This window comes from Primulina huaijiensis, chromosome 18 (genome assembly GCF_012295235.1).
Source record: "Primulina huaijiensis isolate GDHJ02 chromosome 18, ASM1229523v2, whole genome shotgun sequence".
Lineage (NCBI taxonomy): Eukaryota > Viridiplantae > Streptophyta > Magnoliopsida > Lamiales > Gesneriaceae > Primulina > Primulina huaijiensis.
The window spans coordinates 13,743,063-13,749,305 of NC_133323.1; positions in this window are offsets into that span (position 1 = coordinate 13,743,063).

The window sequence follows — 6,243 nt, forward strand, 5'->3', positions numbered from 1 at the left end:
AAAAAAATTAATTAATGAATGTGGGACCAATAATTAATGTTGCGGGACCCACAACTTTTGACAATTGAAAAATTGTCAATTTTCGGTAAAGTTTTTTTTAATTATTATTATTATTATTTTAATAATAATGAATAAATAATGATTAATGTGTTATTAAGTTATATGTATAATTCGGTATACATATAACATTTGGTTAAATAATTTGTGCACATTAAAATAATTCCAAGTTCGACGTAATTTTGAATACATGTTTAGAAATTATTTTTGCATGTTAGATATAATGTCAAATATTATGTATAAGTGTTTGATATGTACATGCAAATTTAATATTATGTTTGCATTTATTTTTGAAATTTAAAATACAAATAATATTGAAAAATAATTGGTACATCAATATTCACATTATGTTCATATTAAATTATATTAAGTTTTATTTTTATAATTTGAAATGAACATATCAAGTAAGATGTGAATATAATAAAATATTTCAGATATTCACAAATGAACAAATAATCCTCACTTTATCACTACTCTGATAAAAGAGAAAAACTGATGAAGAGCCAACATTTTTACGTAAATGTGATCATCAATTTATCACTACTCTGATTGAAGAGAAAAACTGATGGGGAACATATTTGTTCATATTAAGTAAAAATGTGAATATAAAGTTATTTAATGAAAAATTTTGGCTTATAAAGATTCACATAAATGTGGATAATTAAGTTGAATAATAATTATAAGGTGACGTAAGAAAACGTGATCTGAGGGAGTTCTTAATAGATCGGTTTAAACTGTCTTGACTAGCCACTGGTCTCCGTGAAGAAAGTTGCTCTGACTAGGAGTTAGGTATTTAAAGGGCCTTAGCACTACCTATCTTTCTTGGGAGCACTCTTGAAAAATGTTGATTATGTTACTAAATAATTATTATATAAAGTATTAAAGTAAAGCCAAAATTTTGTCCGGTGAACCGTATAATTTTAAATAATTGAGGAATAGCCACAGCATCCTTAATTATGGAAAATTATGCATTAAGTGGATTTGGTTCACATAATGGACATCAATTGTAATTAATTATATAAACATAATAACTTTTAACCCCACAGAGATTTTTATTATATTTATATAACTAATTAGGTTAAAATATAAAATTATATTTTTCTTAATTTACCCACAGGAGTTAAGGAAAATACATTTTGATAGTTTTATCATAAAGTTACAGAAAAATCTTATTGAATTAAAATTTTAGCCCACAGGAAAATTTTATGTCACTAGATTTTTAAAACATGAATTACATTGGTAAAACATGATATTGTCTCAAAATTTTAAGCATATGATATTTTGTGCAGTTATGCAACCTGCGAGTTTTTCTGATATGAAATGTGACATTCCTGAATTAAAAGATGATAACTATAAAATATAGAAAAAAAGAATTCTTCTTCAATTAGGGTGGATGGATATTAATTATGCTATACGGAAAGACGAACCATCTGCTATTACTGAAAACAGCATTCCGGATGATGTTGATCTTTATGAAAAATGGGAGCGATCTAATCGACTCTGCGTAATGTTCATAAAGACAAAAATCTCTGCTTGTATGTGTGGTTCTGTCGATCAGCATAATAATGTCAGAGAATTACTGAAGGCTATTGATGAACAATTTCAATCTTCAGATAAGGCACTTGCTAGCACCCTAATTATAAATTCTCTTCATTAAGGCTCACTAGTGTGAGAGGTGTGCGAGATCACATCATGAAGATGCGGGACATAGCGGCTCGGCTCAAGACACTTGAAGTGGAAATGTCTGAGACTTTTTTGTACACTACATTCTATGCACTCTTCCACAGCAATATGGACCCTTCAAGATTTCCTACAACACACATAAGGATAAATGGTCAATTAATGAATTAATAACCATGTGTGTTCAAGAAGAAGGAAGGTTGTTGATGGAAACAAGTGATAATGTCTTTGTGACTACACAAGAAAAGTATAAGAAACAAGCCAAAGTCAAGGGAAAAAGAAAAGGAATAATTTCACCCCAACCTGATATTAAGAAAGAATCTAAGTGTTTCTTCTGTAAAAAGACGGGAAACATGAAGAAGGATTGCAATAAATTTAAGGACTGACTTGAAAAGAAAGGTATTCCTACTTCATTTATCTGTTATGAATCTAATATGGTTAATATGATTTATAACACATGGTGGATTGATTCTGGTTCTACAATCCTTGTTACAAATACCTTGCAGGATATGCAAAACCTAAGGAAGCCAATAGAAATTGAGCGGAGCATCTATTCAGGAAACAAGATGTCTTCGCATGTGGAGGCTATTGGGACTTGCTGCCTAGTGTTGAATAGTGGTTATATTTTAAAATTGAAAAATACATTTTATGTTCCTAGTTTTTCTAGGAATTTAATTTCAGTTTCAGAACTTGTACCACTTGGTTATTCATTTCATTTTTTGGATAAATCAATAAATTTGTTTTATAAATCAAATCTTATTGGAAATGGTACAATGATTGATGGTCTTTTCTCTATTTCTTTACAAAATAATAACACCACTATGCATGTTCAAGGAGGTATTAAAAGATGTGTTATAAATGAAGATTCATCTATATTATGGCATCGGAGATTGGGACACATCTCCATAGAGAGAATTAAAAGATTAGTAAATGATGGAGTACTTAGTACTTTAGATTTTACTGATTTTGAGACTTGTGTAGACTTCATAAAGGGAAAGCAGACCAATAAGTCTAAAAAAGGTGTCAAGAGGAGTACAGAAATATTAGAAATCATACATTCAGATATTTGTTGTCCAGATATGGACATGCAAAGTTCGAAATACTTCATCTCTTTCATTGATGATTACTCAAGATACATGTATATCTATATGCTTCATAATAAAAACGAAGCACTTGAAGCCTTTAAGGTTTTTGAGGCTGAAGTGGAGAAGCAATGTGGAAAACATATTAAGATCGTGAGAACTGATAGAGGTGGAGAATATTACGGTAGATACACTGAGAATGGACAGGCACCTGGTCCGTTTGTGAAGTTTCTCCAAGGACATGGGATTGTTGCCCAATATACTATGCCTGGTTCTCCGGACAAAAATGGCGTAGCTGAGAGGAGAAACCGAACATTATTGGACATGGTGAGGAGCATGTTTAGTAGCTCTAAACTTCCTAAATCCTTGTGGACTGAAGCTCTTAAGACAGCTGTGTATATATTAAACCGAGTTCCAACTAAGGCTGTCCCAAAGACGCCATTTGAGTTATTTAAAGGTTTGGAACCGAGTTTGCAACATATACGCATTTGGGGTTGTCCTTCTGATATAAGAGTTTACAACCCACATGAAAAGAAACTGGATGCAAGAACTATAAGTGGATATTTCATTGGGTATGCCGAAAAATCCAAGGGGTACAGATTCTATTGTCCATCTCACAACACTAGAATTGTGGAATCAAGAAATGCAAAATTTCTTGAAAATGACTTGATTAGTGGGAGTGATCATGACATAGTTTTTGAGAATGATCACATTAATGCACAACCCTCTTATTCAAATGATAGATTGGTTGTTATTCACACCCCTCAAAACCAAATGAGTGTTAGGCAACCGATTACTGAAGTTCCACAAATCACTGATGAAAATCCTGTAGATCAAGTTGTTAATGAAGAACAACAAGAAATTGTTGATCAACCAAACAACCTTAGGAGATCTACTAGAATAAGAAAATCAACAATATCTAGTGATTATGTTGTGTATTTACAAGAATCGGACTTTAACATCGGAGCCGAAAATGATCCTGAAACGTTTTCACAAGCCATGAGTTGTAATGAGTCAAAACTATGGTTTAATGCTATGAAAGAAGAGATGAATTCTATGGCAGTTAATGGAGTCTGGGATCTTGTTCAGTTGCCTGATGGTGTAAAAGCTATTGGATGTAAATGGGTCTTCAAAACAAAGAAAGACTCATTAGGCAACATTGAAAGGTATAAAGCAAGACTCGTTGCTAAAGGATTCAGTCAGCAGGAAGGAATCGATTATAAGGAGACTTTTTCTCCTGTATCTAAGAAAGATTCTCTTCGTATCATTCTAGCATTGGTTGCACATTTTGACTTAGATTTGCAACAAATAGATGTGAAAACAGCTTTTCTCAATGGAGAACTAGATGAAGAGGTTTATATGAAACAACCCGAAGGATTCTTCTCTAGTAATGGTGAGTGATTGGTTTGTAAGCTTAAGAAATCTATATATGGCTAGCTAATCCCTTGCACTAACTTATCCCAAAAACCGAGCCACTCCATCACACCTTACTCTCGGCCCTCACCCTTTGTCATCACAACTCGACCGATCTTCACACACCAGCAACTAAACCTCACAAACCACGATCTGCACAACCCATTTTCATCCTATTACAGCAGTCCCTTGCACCAAAAATCAGAAAAACGTGAGTGGTGCTCGTGGAGATGCATGAAACAAGGCAAAACCGATAAACCCACATGTGCAGCTGCTGGATCGAGAATTTCATGAACAAACAAGCATATAACAGCATATATATATCGTGTATGATTCATAAAGGATGATACAATGCGTGCTTTGGTGCTTTGAAGTGCAAGAACGAGACAAGGGAACCCGAATGAATTTCCCTTTGCAAAACAATTGCCCACCGAAGCTTTCCTCGATGAATATAATGCTCAGAAAGTCGAGAGAATATGCAGCAGGGATGTTGAAAATGGAGAGGATGAAGTGGTTGGAGAGGGTGTCGGTTGGTTTAATATGTAGGGTAGCTTTAGGTTTAGTATAGGGTATTATTAAAATAATATTTCGTGTTGGAAAGTTTTAGAAAATATTAGTCAAACTATCAAAAAGTCTCTTAATTTGATAAAATTTACGTACCATTAAAAATTAAAATCCTGTAGGTAAAATACCCAATAAATCTCAATTCTAGAAAAATACCTTTAAAACATCTTAAATTAATTAATAAAAATTAATCATTTAATAAAAATAATTTTCCTGAAAATTCTCCGATCTCCGTTCTTCGTTCGAGCGCAAAAAGAAACTTAAAAATCTATAATGCATGAACCTTTAAAATTTCATGAAATAAATTCTACCATGCAATAGTTCTGCATAAAATGCATAAAAATAATTAAACCAATAATTTATGAAATAAACATGCATTTAATGCTTTAAAACAAATTAATAAAATAGCAAAGAAATTTAATAACTTGCATGCATGTGGTTCACGTGGACCTTCAAATTTTCGGGACGTTACATATTATATATCAAATGTTTATCCTATCATGTGTACCAAACTATGCCTTAGTGTATTGGATTGACTAAAGATGTCATTTTGGTTTATTTAATATGATTTTCTAGTTCATTTCAAAAAAAAAAATTGATTTTCTAGTTGAAATATCAAGAAATTTTATAAAACTAAAAACGTTAATCATTATTGTTGTTGAAGTTTTATGTTGGGGATCGATGTAGAGTTTAGGGGGGGGGGGGTGAATAAACTCTTTTCTTTTCTGATTTCTTCTTTTGAAGTTGCTAAAATCCTGTTAGAGATTGTAGCTAATCTTGTTCAAGTGTGCAACCAACAAATCACAGAATAGTGCGGAAACGATCTGATGGTTCAGTAATTGAAATGATAAAAACAGTAGGCAGTAGACAATAGTTGTTTATGGAAGTTCGAAGATAAATTCTTCTACGTCTCCCCTTCTTCTGTTTCCAGAAGGTATCACTAAAAGACTTTGGATTTTACAGTACACACTCGTACACACCCACTTCAGCAGGACTTACCCTCTGCCTACTGAAACTCTTAGTGTATCAACACGATAATATATAATCAATGTTCTGAAAAGACTCTTTTTTCCAGATTACAAACTCTTCTCAACAAGATATGAATAGTGTGAACTGTTTATGAAGAGTATGAGAAATAGCAGCACAAGATGATCTTCAACCGATCAGATATATGCTATGAAGCGTGTGCTATTTTTCTGTATGTCGAGTTTTTTGTGAGATAAGAGAGTTTTGTGCTCAGATGAACGTTGTGAGTATTGTAATCAGTATTGTCCCCCTTTCTTTATCAACGTTGTTCTTGTATATTTATAGAAGTTTTTTATCCCAACGTCTATAAACAAAACGGCTTCTTTGACTTCTGATATATTCAGCTTTAATACCTGAAATAGGTCCTGCAGAAAAGCTTCAAAACAATCAGTCTTGTTTTATACCAAAATTAATAAGACGT